Raw genomic sequence first — 15852 nt, forward strand, 5'->3', positions numbered from 1 at the left:
ACAATACTAGTGTTATTAATATTTCAAAAAATCATGTGTTACATGCAGGACAAAGCATATAGAACTGAAATATCACTTTCTAAGGGAGAGAGTACAAGAGAAGCAAGTCAGAATCGAATATGTGACAAGAAAAGAACAGTTAGCAAACATCTTCACTAAACCTTTGCCGAAGAGAACCTTTGAGTACCTCAGAGGTAAATTAGGGGTCAAACCCCTACATAAGATCAACTAAGATGCAAAAGACACATCAATCCAGTGGGCTTAATGAAAATTTTCACTAAGGATTGATGAAATGTTGGTTACTCCGCAAGGGGTGTAGACACTTAAAAATAATTATTTTTAATTATTTTTAATTCCTCACATAATTAATTAATTAATTATGTTAATTCAAATTCTCCTCAATATTAATTAAATATAATTGATATTGTCACTATAGTATGTGATTGATTTATTTAATAAATCAATCCCTCTCCTTATTCTTCTAAAAGATTAAATCCTCACAAATCTTCCTCTTGGCTAATTAATTTCAATTAATTAGTTAACCCACATGATTCCTACAAACCATCTTCTTAATTCATCATTAACCTAATAAAGTCCTCTAGAAACTCTCTAAACTCACTTATCCTTATTCTTCTAATTTTTAATTCCCTCCACTTATTCTCTCTCCTAGTCAAATCCTCCTACAAATCCTAATCCCACCTAACACTTCCTCTAATCCCCTTCATAATGAGTTGTTAGTGACTAATCATCATGATTAGTCACAAAGTCAACCCCTTGTCCCTTCCATCCAACCACTAGCTTTTAATGCCCTTTTCCTAGGTGAATGTGAGATTTTCAAGATCTCACATTCCTCTAGGAATTCCCTCTCCCAAGGATTTTTTAATTCCTTCTTATTCCTCCAATCCCTATGCTTACCCCTTTTTGGAGAATTTTTAATTTCTCCTCCCCATTCTCCAAGGAATGTCATATCCCTTGCTCCTCTCAAGGCACATGGGGAGTCTTCCCAATGCACTTTGTTCTTCCCAAGGTACCTTGGGAGTCTTCCCAATGCACCTTGTGGAGTGTGGAGACAAGAAATGCCTTTAATGCATATCTCTTGGACTCCACACCCTCTCTTGGGTCTTGTGAGAGCTCACAAGCAATCCTAGCCCTTCATCTTGAATCCATCCTAGCCATTCATTCTTCCTCTCCTCTTCCTATAAATTGAGGACTTCATCCCTCCATTCATCATCTCCAAGTTTAACAATCTTATGCTGCCCATTTGAGTTCAAAAAAGCCATCAAAGCATCCAAACTATAGCCAAATCCATACTCATCCATTACTTAGTCATTTATCCATCTGTCTCATCCTCCTATCAATCATATTGTGCACATTTGGAGAGCCATCCACATCAAGCAAGCAAGAGGAGCCCATCCAATCAAGTTGAAGAGAGAAGCGCTATTCAACTTCACCAAAGGCTCAATCTGAGGGAGAGGTAAAGGTTTGTAAGGTATAAGCATTATTTTCATAGTTTTATGTGGTTTTACGTATATTTCATCTTCTTATGCTTTTAGTGTTTGATTTGTATGCTAACTACCACTAATCCACCTTGCTGGTTTTTCCCCTCTTCATTTTGGCACACTCGGTGGGACCCACATCCCTAAGGACTAACATTTTTTACAAGTATTTGTGAGTTGTAAGACGCAGGCTTCGAAATAGCACAAGTGATTGCAAACCAGCGCGAGCATCATGGTTTCAGCGCGATAGAGAAAAAAAATATAATTCAGCACAGGCGCAGGCGCATTAGCACGATCGTAGGTGCATCAGTGCGATCGAAGGCGCATCAGCGCGACTACCTGTCTGCGCGACAGCAGGCGTCTCATTGTGACCGAAGGCGTTTCAGTGTGAGTGATCCCAAACAATGCGACAGACAGGTATAAAAATCCTTGCTGGTTTTTTTGTGGGTATAGTTCAGCACTAACGCATGCATTTTGGGGCAGCTGACTGCACTTCAGCGCGTGCGCTGTATGTACAATACAGTTAGTACTAATTTTCAGTCTCTTAGTTTTTGTAGTTAATCCGATTGTCCAAGACTCAGAAAAAAGAAAAGAAAGAAAACTACTAATTTCACTGTTTTGCAGGTTGCCTAAGGAATCCGACCAAACATTGTATTTTCTTAATCTTTTATTCTAGGAACCTAGATCTTAATTAGGGTTAAAAGAACCCTTGCTTTTTGTGTTTGAGGAAAGTCTAGAGGTAGGAGAGTATGCTCTTGTCTACATAGACAATCAAAAATCCAAACCCTCGAACCTTTTCTTGTTTGATTGCATGCTTACCTTTAGCGGGCCTGCCCTCCCAACTTGCTCTTTGAGAATGTAAGAGGGGAACGACCCAAGTGAGTACACCCGAACCTAGGGTTCCCAACTCACTATAATAAATAGGCCATTGACTATGAAAGGGTCAATGGTTGGGGCTATATGAGAGTTCACTCTCACATTGGGTGCTTAGTAGGATCCTAGAGATCTCAATCACGCTTGCGTGACTACTATGTTCTTGGTGCTTTGTTGGGCTATAGGCCTCAATTGCACTTGCGCAACTTCAAAGGGTATCTCCTCACGGGAAGACTTACTAAACACCTTGTTCATAGTGGCCAAAAACCTTCTAGTCATTGGTGCAGGAGGTCGGACCTCCGAAGCCACCCATATTTTTACGACCCTTAGTAGAGACACAAAGTTCACCATGAGGAGTTTTCATAAGAATTGATGCTTGGCTGCCCCGAGAAGTGAGTGTCGTGGAGGGGAGCCAGTGGGGTCAAGCATCTAAGTGTCCGCTTTGGGTAAGCGTAGCTAGGAAACCAATTGGGATCCAATGACTATTGTCCTTACTAGCCTTAAGAATGTTGTATATGAGCATGAGTGTCTTTGAGATAATATGCATTTGATCATTGTGTTTGTTTTGTTTGATACATACTTGCCAAGAGTAGACTAAAGACACATCACTATCCCCAAACACTTTGCAAAAACACTTGTCAAAACACAAACAATTGTCCAAGTCAGTACCCACATAAAGTCCAAAGTTATGTCAAAGCTCCATCTATCCCATGTTTCATAAGCCTAAGAGAGAAGCTAAGAGTTTGTCCTCTCCATCAACATTCAAGATTGTCCTTTGAAGCACCAACTATCGTCCAAATCAGGGTGGTCATGTCCCTTCTTATAACTTGCCATTTGAATCTATCCTCCATTGAGTCATGTTCATGCCAAGAACAACCTAGTCATCAAGTTTCTTCTAAGCCATTGCTACCATACCTCCTCCACCAATCATCCTCAAATTTCCCAAGGACTTAGCACATCAAATTAATCTCCCTCCACTACCAAATCAATTACCTAAATTCAAATCCGATCATCCTCTAATCCAATTTAACCACACGCTAAGGTTACGTGCCTTGTAAAGTTTCATTTAGACCTCGTTCTTAACCAATTGGCTCTTGTGCTTGAAGGAGAATTCTCTCCAATTACCCTTTGCCTAACCCCTTTTAAGCCAACCAAGACTCCTAGCCCATGTCTTTGCTTTGCTTAGGGTCATTAATCAACCCTTGGTATAAGAGAGGCTTTTAATCATCAATCCAAGGTCTAAATTTTACCCAACTTGGTCATCAACAAAAGCCTTATCATAAGAGACAAAATCCCAATTCCACAAATATCTTGCTAAGTCCTGCATCATAAATTTCCTCCTCCAAAACTTTTCCAAAGTTATTCGTGTATGGTCACAACTCGATCCCAAAAGAGAAAGATGGTTGAACAACAATATGGCATGCTAGACATTAGTGTCCTATATGAAGACCCCACATAAGATCCTACACAAAGTGGGAAACCTAGTGATCAAGAGCAAAGCCAAAATCTTAACATGGTTAGCCAGGATGAACTTTCTCCAGAAATGCAAACTTTTCTAGCAGATTCTTATAACCAAGAGATGATGGAAAAGTTTATTCAACACAATCCTACCGCACTTCTAAAAACTCTCCTTGAAAATGGAGCTCAACTTCCCCCTGAATTCAATAGATCCACTCTCACCTAACAACCACAAGGGGATCTTGTTCCCTTACAAAGTGTTGCACCTATTATCCAAGCTCAATCAAATGCAGCCCCATCAATCATCCAAGCCCAATCAATACCATCCACAACACCTCCCACCGTGGTCTCCATTCCACCTTTTTCCTCCTTACCATCTATACCACTATCAAATCCAATCTCATCTATTCTCCAACATGCTTCTGTACCACCTCTTTCCGTTCAACCGTGCATTTCTATTCCACTAACTTCCAGTCCTACCAACAATGTCGCAAATTTTATCCAGGCCGTACTCCATCCCGTCACAACAATTTGCGGATCACAACCATCTATCACACGAATACCCACGGCATCGATTCTCACATCTCATATTCCCGCCTCTTCCTCATATCAATATATTGGTGGTGGTGCACCTTCTTTGGCTCATCCAATTCTTGGGATAGATAAAATTCATCATTATCAAAGTCCACAACAAGACCTCATCAAAGAAATTCAAGACATGAAGAATATCATTAAGGACATGAAAGAAAGGACTAATAAGAGAAAAACTTACTCGTTCAAAGAGTTTTGCCTTTGTCCTTATGACCCATCTATATCAATTGCACCCTATCCTGGGATTTGAGATCCCCAAATTCACCAAGTATGAAGGCAAAGGAGACCCCCATGATCATGTCCGAGAATTCCACATCCTATGCCAAGAAGTCTCCTATAGTGACCTTTATCTTCACAGACTCTTTCCCAAGAGTCTCACGAGAGACGCCCTGGCATGGTTCTCATCCCTACCGCGAGGTTCCATTGTCTCCTTTCCAGACTTGGCTGAAAAATTTGTGACTCACTATGCTTACAACATGGTTAATGATGTTTCTATGATGGACCTATGTAATACAAAACAAAGGCCTGGAGAAACCTTCGCCAATTTCCTGCAAAGATGGCAACATCTTATCAAGAAATTCCAATGGGACATGCCAGAGCAACATCAGATTGAGCTATTTCAAAAGAACTTGGTCCCTGGACTTTCGAGACCCCTAATATCTCAATGTATCAAATCCTTCCAAAAATTTACCGATAAGGGTGTCACCCTCGAACGTGTCTTGTTGGAGAAAGGGACCTTGAAACATTACCAGAAATCGACACAAAGTTCTTATCATAACGACAAACCAAAATTCTGGTCTAAAAACAAAAATGTGGTCAACGATGGTGTAATTGATGCAAAGCGGGTTCAAACAGTGGTTGCTCCCCCAAAATCCACCACCAATAATCAAAACAACCAAAATCAATCTCAAAAAACTCATAACAATGTATCAATCCAGGGACGACCACCCCGATCAAATAATAGGACTCCAAGAGACTTCACTCCTTTGGCTAAGCCTATTGAAATGGTGCTTCAAAAGCTTGTCCAAGCAGGTGTAGTTGTTTTTCCAATCACGCCCTCGTTTGACCCCAATCAACCTAAACCAAGATGGTATAATGAAAATGAGTATTGTGAATACCATCATATTAAGGGACATGATACACGAAAGTGTATGAAGCTCAAAATATACATACAAGATCTCATTGATAGGAGTGAGATTGAAGTAGCAAACACGAAACCTGGTAATAACAATGACAAACTTAAAATCTACCAAGAACCATTCTCGAAGCATGATAAAGGAAAAGGCTTGTCATCTAACACAATGGGTTATGACTACGCTAATCACATAACCGGCTTTGATTTTTTAGTAGGTCGCATTGAAACTGCAGACACTAATGTCAATGTCATAACCATCCAAGGAGTTAATCCTCCTTCTTCCCAAAGCAGACCAAACCCTGCTAGGATAGTCATTCAAGGCGCCACGCCTTCCACCTCCCATTTCCAGAATGACTGCAATGTAACTACACGCCAAGGTAAGGTCACCTTCCAAGGAATACCTCCCCCACCAAACCCCCCACCCATGTCTTCCACCCACTGATATGACCTCCTGGACCAACTTGGGAAGACCCCTGCACAGATTTCCATTCTAGAACTTCTCAAGACTTCCCTGGTCCATAAGGAAATTTTGGAACAAGCCTTTCTCGAATCACGTGTTCCTGATAACATCAACGCCGCCCAATTCCAAGCCCTCATTGGAAACCTTGCTATCCAGAAACACCTTGTATTTACCTCCAAGGATGCTCCTGCAGAGGAAGACCATAACAAACTTTTGCACATCGAAGCTCTTATCCTCAAGCATAAGGTCAAACGTATCCTGATAGACGGTGGATCCGGGCTTAATTTATGTACATACAAATTAATAAAATAATTGGGGCTTTCTGAGTATCTGATAGACACATCAGGAAGGATCACAATAAAGGCATATGATGATGCAGAAAGAATTTCAAAGGGCATGATCGCCTTACCTCTTCAAGTGGGCCCCATTACAATTGAAACCCCTTGCCAAGTGCTAGATCTTGATCTCCCCTACAACATTCTCCTCGAGCGGCCATGGATTCATTCCTTGCAGGCTGTACCCTCCACTTATCACCAATGCATCAAATTCCCCTATAATGGAAGAGAGATCACTATCAAAGGTGATCCCCAACCTTTTCAATATTGCAAGCTATTAGAGGGGAAACATCCGCATCATTGCCCACTAAATATACCCTTGCCAACACCTCCATCTGACACATCAAATGTTGCCTCCACTTCATCACTACTAGATAATCAAATCAAGATCTTAGACAATGGCTCTGGAGAATACAAATTGGAGGACGTCTTATTAATAGGCAACCTCCCTCTCTCTCCTAAGTCATTTAGCAAACTGAAGGAGCTCAAAAAGGACCCGAAACCAGTCATAAAATGCCAAAATACCATCTTCTAGCGATGGGGCCCACTTAATGAGGAGAGCCTTGAAGTAGATGTCTCTTCTTGGTTGTACAGGGAAGAGGATGATGACCCAACAAAAATATCTAAAAAAATGTACCCAAAAGCATCTGCCATGGTTGAAAGAATGGGTTACACAGGACACGGTCTGGGACCAAAGGAGAAAGGAAGAAAAGTACCAATAAATCCTATCTCCTACAGATACAATAGAGGCTTGGGGTACACCCCCGTGCCTAAAATTACTATCAATGGTGCCCCTTCTAGTCCTTCTTTGGATATCGAAAGCGCCAACGAAGAGGAATTCCATGAAATGCCCTATGAATACGAGAAAGATATCTTCCTTGACACTTACATCAATACCATCACCCCCGTAACCCCTTCCACTTCACATGAACTACATCTTGTCCATCCTAAACTCATTGACTGGGGCCAACAAGATAAACCCACTTTAGATATCTGCACCGACGATAATGCTCTCATTGCTCTCCTAACGCCACAAAACCTAGAAGATTGTAACAGGATCGAGGGTATTCAACTACACAAAAAGGGATACTTTGGTAGTCAGGTCAATGCCCTTAGCCGCAAAAAAGATAATAAAAGGAAAAGACATGATTCTGTAGGTGAAAACCTCCCTGAGGCACCTTTGGATGAACAAAAAATAAAAACAAAGGGCATATCCGAAAGTGAAAACCTAGAAAAGGCACTTGACGATGAGGGACTTGACCTCCCTACCATTGGTTATCTTCCACAGGACAAATCAAATTTGTTGATAGAAGAAACATACAGCATCAACATGGGCACCAAAGTCATTCCGAAAAATATGCTCATTTCCAAATCCCTCACAGAAATAGAGAAACAAGACTTCATCAACTTCCTTACAGAGGTAAAAATCAATTTTGCATGGTCTTATTCCGATATGCCAGGGTTGGATCTTGCCTTGGTGGTTCACAATCTCACCATCCGCCTAGACGCAAAACCTGTAAAGCAAAAATTGCGCAAAATGCACCCACATATTGCACTCCTGGTCAAGGCAGAACTCCAAAAGATGTTAGAAGTAGAATTTATCAAACTAGTAGACTACACTGAATGGGTCTCTAACATTGTACTTGTCGGCAAACCGGCCGGGGGCATCCGCATCTGCACAGATTTCTGAGATCTAAATAGAGCTTGTCCTAAAGATGATTTCCTGCTCCCCAATATAGACATGATTGTGGACCTTACAACAGGACATGAAATGCTATCGCTAATGGATGGCTTTTCCGGATACAACCAAATTAGGATAGCAGATGAGGATCAACATAAAACCGCATTCACAACACCATGCGGTACTTTCTGTTATCGGGTCATGCCTTTTGGTCTCAAAAATGCTAGAGCTACATACCAACGTGCCATCACAACAATTTTTCATGACCTCTTACACAAAATTATGGAGGAATATGTGGATGATCTGCCAGGCAAATCTAAGACAAGACAAGAACACATTCCCATTTTAAAGCTAATCTTTGAAAGATTAGAAAAATACAAACTACACTTGAATCCGAAAAATTGTGTGTTTGGAGTCACATCGGGAAAATTATTAGGATTCATTGTTTCCCACAGAGGCATTGAGGTTGATCCTGCAAAAGTAAAAGCTATCATGGAAATGCCTCTGCCAAAAAATCTCAGACAACTGCGCAATTTCCAGGGAAAACTCCAATCTGTCAGGCGTTTCATTTCACAACTAGCAGACAAGTGCCATCCATTTGCACACCTGTTGCGTAAAGACACAAAATTCAAATGGGATTGCTTATGTCAAAAGGCCTTTGAGAAATTAAAAGAATATCTAGAATCACCTCTAGTTTTGATGCCACCTACCCCTGGAAAACCCCTCATTTTGTACATATGTGCTACTACAATAGCATTGGGGGCATTACTGGCGCAAACAGACGATCAAGAAAAAGAACACGCCATTTACTACATTAGTTGGACATTGGTAGGATATGAACTCAATTACACCCCCATTGAAAGAGCATGTTTGGCATTAGTGTTTAGTACACAAAAACTACGACACTATATTCTAAACAACAAGACAAAATTAATTGCTAAAATTGATCCACTTAAATATCTCCTATCAAAAGCTGCTCTCACTGGTGGAACCGCCAAATGGGTCATGCTCCTCAGTGAGTTTGACATCGAATATGTGGACAAAAAGGCAATCAAGGGACAATTCATTGTAGATCAGTTGGCTGAAGCTCCACTTCCAAGTGACCATCCTATTCTCACAGAATTACCAGATGAGTTTATTATAACTGTTTCCACATCCTCCACATGGCAATTATACTTTAATGGCTCCTGCACCCAAAATGGATCAGGGGCAGGAATATTATTGGTCACACCTCAAGGAGATGGCATCCCAAAATCATACAAGATAGATTTTGCGTGTACCAACAACATAGCAGAATATGAGGCCCTCATCACAGGTTTACGCTTGGCTATCCACTGGAAAATAAAGGAATTACAAGTCTAGGTAGATTCCCAGCTTGTCATAAAACAAGTCAATGATGAATACTAGACAAAAGATGATAAACTCCTTCCCTATCGTACCATGGTTGAAGATCTTAAGCAACATTTCATGGCAATTGAGTTTGATCAAATCCCATGAACAAACAACAGGGCTATAGATGCAATGGCCACTATTGGCTCCCTCCTTCAAATGCTAGCACACAGTCAGAAGTGCGAGTTCTTGGTCGAGCAATTGTTTGTACCAGCATATGACCTACCAGACTCTGAAATGGTGTGTGTTCTCATTGGTCCCGAGTCCCCTTGGTACAAAGAAACCTTCGCTTTCCTCAATGACAACACCATTCCCCCACACCTCACGAAAACCCAACAACAAACATTCATCAACCGATGTGCCCATTACACCATCCTCGGAGACACTCTATTCAGAAGGCATTTTGATGGTTCCCTCCTAAGGTGCTTAGATAAACAAGAGGCAGAATGGGCATTACATGAAGTACATGAAGGTATCTGTGGGGCACACTCAAGCGGGCTCACATTAGCTAAAAAACTTCTGAGAATAGGATACTATTGGCCTAAAATGGAAGAAGATGCATATAACTATGTCAAGAAATGCATCCCTTGGTAGCAACATGGCGACAAGATTTATGCACCATCACAAGAATTGCAGCCATTCATTACACCATGACCCTTCTCGTAGTGGGGGCTCAATCTCATTAGGAAAATCCACCCTTCATCTTCCAATGGACATAAATTCATTATCACCACCACCAAATACTTCACCAAGTGGGTAGAGGCTACCCCTCTTACTTTCACCACCGATAAGCAAATATCCAAATTCATCTTGAATTACCTGATATGCTGATATGGCATTCCAAAAGTTATTATCACAGATAATGACAAACAATTTAAAAACCAGAATGTCAAAGAACTCTGCCAAAAATTCAACATCCAACATCGCTTCTCCACCCCATATTATCCCCAAGGCAATGGTCAAGTTGAGGCTTCTAATTAAAATCTTAATCAAAATCCTCAAAAAGACAGTCAATGAAGCTGGCTGTGATTGACACCTCCAACTCCATCCCGCTTTGTGGGCCTACCGCACCTCCATCCACACCCCCACAGGCACCACCCCTTATTCCCTGGTCTTTGGCTTCGAAGCCATCCTTCCCCTTGAGATCGAGATCCCCTCGCTAAGGGTATCGCTGCAAGACATCCTACCAGAGGAAGAATACAGAATTGCCCACTTACAAGAGCTAGAATTGTTAGATGAAAGGTGCCTCAAGGCCTTGAACCATCTCTAGGTATATCAAAACCGCTTGCAGATGAGTTATCACAAAAGAGTCAGAACCCAAAAATTCCAAGTTGGTGATCTTGTCCTCATGGAGAATCAAAAAAATCTACAAGAAAGAGAAAAGAAAGGCAAGTTCGAGCCTAATTGGCTTGGACCGTATGTAATCATAGCAAAATATGGATCAGGAGCTTATCAGTTGGCTACTCCTGAAGGTGATCTTTTGGATGATCCAATGAATATCATGCACCTCAAAAGATTTTATGCTTAGTCCTCAGAAAGTCTTAAATTGTTAAAAAAATCAAGAAAAAAAAAATAAAAATTAAAAAAATAAAAAAAAAAAAAATGAGGAAAAGATCCTGGAAAAAAAAAATCGTCACTTTGGTAAAAACCTGGCAAACAGGCGCCTTATGACACACAATTGTTTTTTATAAAAAAATCAGAAAAAGAAAGAAATGGAATTCGTCTATTAGTGAAAACCACTTTGTGGCGCTATGGACAAGTACCTTGGTGAAAACCTCTGCGTAGGCACCAAGGTAAGTAACCGGATCCACTATCTATCATGTCGATACTACAAAACATCCGCCATCCACTCCACCCATATATAGCATTCCTTCTCTTCTGCCTCCTAATAAAATGCGCGTATGATGATGAGTCTTCGCTTGAGTCATGAACAAGGAATGTCCCATTAAACTGAGCTTCTACGCCTATCTATAAACTTCAAGAAGTCTTGAGAAACAATCTCAAATCCACTAGTCACTCTCCAAAACCATAGAATCACTTGCCTAATCCAAAAGCCCACTTTGCCCTAGGCATAACTCGTGCCCTCACCTGGCAACCTAATCCTTCATCCTAGTTCTACTCTTGGCAAGAGGTATCATTTGGTCGCAAGGAAGTGACTTGTTAGATTTTGTTAGATCTTTTCATATAGAATTGCACATTTTGCCCTACGATTGCCACTATTTATGACTTCCTGGGTTCTTCCATATCCAGGTACATTAAGATAGGCAAATACTAGGGCATATTTCATAGTATGGCATGTTTTGGATCCCTCTTGTATAAACCGACGACCTGGTACTAGTGTTTATCAACACTTATCTTCTCGTGTACAAGAGGTATTGGTGTGTTTGAGGGTTTCCTTGCACAAACCCACAACTTTGTACTAGTGTTTCTTAACACTTGCATTGTTGTGTGCAAGAAATTCCCGCTTGTCTGCAGAGTCAGTCCATGCCGTGGGTTTCTCATGGCATCCTGATTTCTATAATCAGTGGTGCAAGCCACTCAGGGCAACATCAAACTAGGATGACTCTCCACATTTGTTGTGCACAAAATCTCACCATCATCCCATCAAATCCTAAATTCAATAATCCCATGGAGTTCTCAATTTCCCCCACTTCCCATCTATTCCATATTCCTCTATCTAAGATCATTGTGTTATTATTGGCATATTCCCTCTTTTTATTAATTCATTCACATCATGTAGAATGCATTTCTTAGACAATCATTTTTTCCATAAAACATTTACCATATAAGATTGCATCACATAAATAAAAGATACATGTTCAAATTGCATTATAAATCATGTTACATCTGCAAATCCATCACACATGCATACATAAAGCATAAAACCACTCATACTGCATCCAAAAACTATGTTAGCAACACATCATAAACATACATATATAAGCATCCACTCTGCATCACAAAATAAGTCAGCATATCCATGATTGTATCCATTCATGACATCATCAGAAAAATAACAATAATCCATAACAATAAATGTCACATGTCATCTGCCACCAATAAAATCATGTATATATATATAAAGAGGAAAATATGTCTGTCATGATACAATGATCGCCCCGAAGGGACAATATATAATACACAAGCAAAAATGGGGAGCTAGCTCTCCCCACCTATCTCTCCACCTCCCTCTGTTGTACCTCCCTCTGCTGTACCTCCTCCCCCTGATCCTCCTGACTCCTGACCTGGTGGCCAAAAACCCACTGATCCCCCTATCTGCTGACTCTGAGACGGTCGCTGACTATGAGTCCTCTGAGACCGTACACTCTCAGTGTACGAGGCTGCTCGCTGCCCTGTAGGTACTACCCCATGAGAAAGCCCCCTGTAATACTGCGCCTCTCGGGCTAATCTATCTGCCCTCTCCCGCTGCTGCAGACTATTAGAAAATATCTGTGCCAATCCTGCCAGAACCAATGCTTGTCGGGCTACATCCCTCTCCCCCCACAGTCGTGTCGCATCTGCCTCTGCCCTTTGTACTCTGACTCGTAACCCCTCTAACTCGGCATCCTGCTGACGAAGAGCATCCTATAATCCTGCTATAGCTGTCCCTGTCCAGGCCTCCTCTAGCATCCTCTCTGCCTCCTCCCCCTCTGCCCTCAAGGCATCCACCTCTATCCTAGCAGTATGCAGACTCTCTATCAGATCAGATGTCTCCTAAGTCAGTCACACCACCTCTACTTCCAGACTCTCCCCTCGAGCCCTCTTTATCTATAGCTCATCCTCAACAGAATGAAGCCTCGTTCGATAGTCATCCTGCTCTTGCTATAATTGGTCAAAATCAACCTATGATGGTCCTCCCCTCTCCCCTGCCTATGCCTCAGGAATATCCATGGGCACAACCTCTCCCTCTCCAACTGCAGCCTCCTCTCTCTCGCCAACTGCGGCCTCTGCAGCATCTCCCACTAGGGCACCCCCTCCATCTCCCTCCTCCTCCGCTGGCGCCCTCCGCCATACAACTTGGACTCTCCTCTACTCTCTGCCCACACCGCGACTTGCTTGAACTACAACTCTCTCCCCTGGACCATCATCCTCCCCACCTACCACCTGGTCAACCCCCGGCTCTAGTTCCTCATCATCCAAAACTCCTAGAATAGTAAGCCGCACTGGCAAGTGCCCCTCCCACCAGCTCTGATAACCACCTATCACCCCTAGGTCCTCCCCTGCACCCATCTGCTCATCCCAGACTGTGTGAGAAGCTATCTGAAAGCTCGTCCGCCCATCCAAGGGACTCGCTGTAGGCCCCCAATACCTCACATCTCAGGTAATCCGGGGATACAATGGAATATCCCTCACTATGTTTTGTACCTGCCCAAGCAGTCGGGCCACCCTGAATGGAGCATAGTACTCCATAATATACACTGACCTGCCAAAAATCCACATCTCAACTCCTGCCCAATGAAGCTGCCAATCATCCCTCCACCGCTCGCACCCCAAAAATGGCCTCCATGTAAACTGCGCCAACTCATCTAGAATCCGCCTCCAAAACCACACAGACGTTGTCTGTGTATAGTGCAGTAGCCCCTTGTACCTATCCACAAATGACTATCATGGCCGCCTGTCCTGAACACCCACTGGTCAAGTCATTGCAATATGCTCCCACACCTAGATGTGTAATAGTGTAACACCTATAGACAAACTGGCATACGCTCGGTAAGTCACCAGGTGCATGTCATGATAGAGCTAGGCTAGCATCGCTGAGCCCCATGCATACTAAATACCGTCGTGAATCATGAAATATAAACATCGGCTCCACCCCAAAGGAAATACGTGTCCACCTAAGTCTGGTAACATCCACCCACTCAAAAAATTGCAAATCACCAAAACTAGTCGAGGAATCTGGCGAATGGCCATTGCTCAACCCAAGTGCATCCGACTCCTATCCAGAATCGGTGGCGTCTAATACTCGCACACCTCCCTCAAATAGAAATCAGATGCATCCAATTGATACTCTCGGATCACGCCATGAATGGGGATCTTCAAGATCCTCCAAACATCTAATAAGGTGACTGTCGCCTCTCCAGTCGGCAAACGAAAGGTGTTATACTGACTATCCCACCGCTCCACTAGCATAGTCATCATAGTAGTATGTGCCCAAATCCTTGGCCATCTGCCTACATAATGTAATCCCAAGGCATCCATAATCTCCAGCTCATCACGACCTAACTTGTGGTAGAGACTTATCGTGGGAGGCCAATGCTCCCTCGAGGACAGTAGCCCCCTCTCCACCTACATCCATTAAATCAAAGCATTATTTCAAAAATTCTTTCCTCGTCCCTCCAACCAATCATTCTCTTTCTCTCATGCCAAAAAAGATAAGTAAAAAAATGCATCCCCCCTTTTCCCAGGCACACGCGCTTAGTGCTCACGCCAAAACCGTGACGCACGTGCCATTCTATAGGCACTCACGCCAACAGAGCTCCCCCTTCTTCTATTTCCTTCTTTTCCCCCTGCCAACGCGAGTGCCCGCACTTTAGCGCAAGCGCCTGCGTATCCCTTGGGCGCCCATGCCGAAGCGCTAGTGCCCGCGTCAAAGCGTGAGTGCCCACACTAAAGTGCAAGCACCCGCGCCGGTTCACCATAGTTCTCCCAAATTTCCCCTAACTTGACCAACTTCTCTCGAGTGCTCACGCTAGTCTAGGGGTGCGCGCGCTGAAAAGGCGATCAATGCATGCGCCTCGCCTAATTTTACCCCCTATTTCTAGCCCTAAACAATTGCAAAAAATCAAAATTCCAAAGGAGGGATGGTCCTACTCACCGGTGGTCCATAGCTCATCGGTTGGTTGAATCATCGGACCCTCTTAGCACGATGATCTCAAACGGGAATGCGGTCCATCTCTTCTTCTTCGCTCTAAGTGGCTCCAAGGCTTGTGTGTGAAAATAACCCCTCATCGGGCCCGTTGTGGCTTATATGGGCCCCTGGGAGGGCCCATTTTCCTCCTTAGTCTAGCATATCCTATTTCTTCTCCCTCCATTTCCTCACCAATGCTTCATATTTCTTCCTCAATCATCTTTTCCATCCTAAATTCTTTTTTCTTTTTTTTTTTGAGAATTATTCGCCAGTTTTTTCCGAAAAAATTCTCAAGGGCGCATACACTCCCCTACACTTTACGCTGGGGCATCCCTTTCTTCTTCTATCTTCTACGCACCACCAAAAATATTATAATTATTTTCTGTAATAATTATTGTTAATTCCTCACATAATTAATTCTAATTTTGATCATGTCTTATACAGGATGAATCCTTCATGAAACCAGATGTTGTGATCAATCGTGTCTTATACAGGGTGAATCCTTTCTAAAACCAGACATTGTGCTCTGATCATGTCTTATACAGGATGAATCCTTCCTGAAACCAGACGTTGTGATTAGTCATGT

The sequence above is a fragment of the Cryptomeria japonica genome, chromosome 10, assembly GCF_030272615.1.
Source record: "Cryptomeria japonica chromosome 10, Sugi_1.0, whole genome shotgun sequence".
Classification (NCBI taxonomy): Eukaryota; Viridiplantae; Streptophyta; class Pinopsida; order Cupressales; family Cupressaceae; genus Cryptomeria; species Cryptomeria japonica.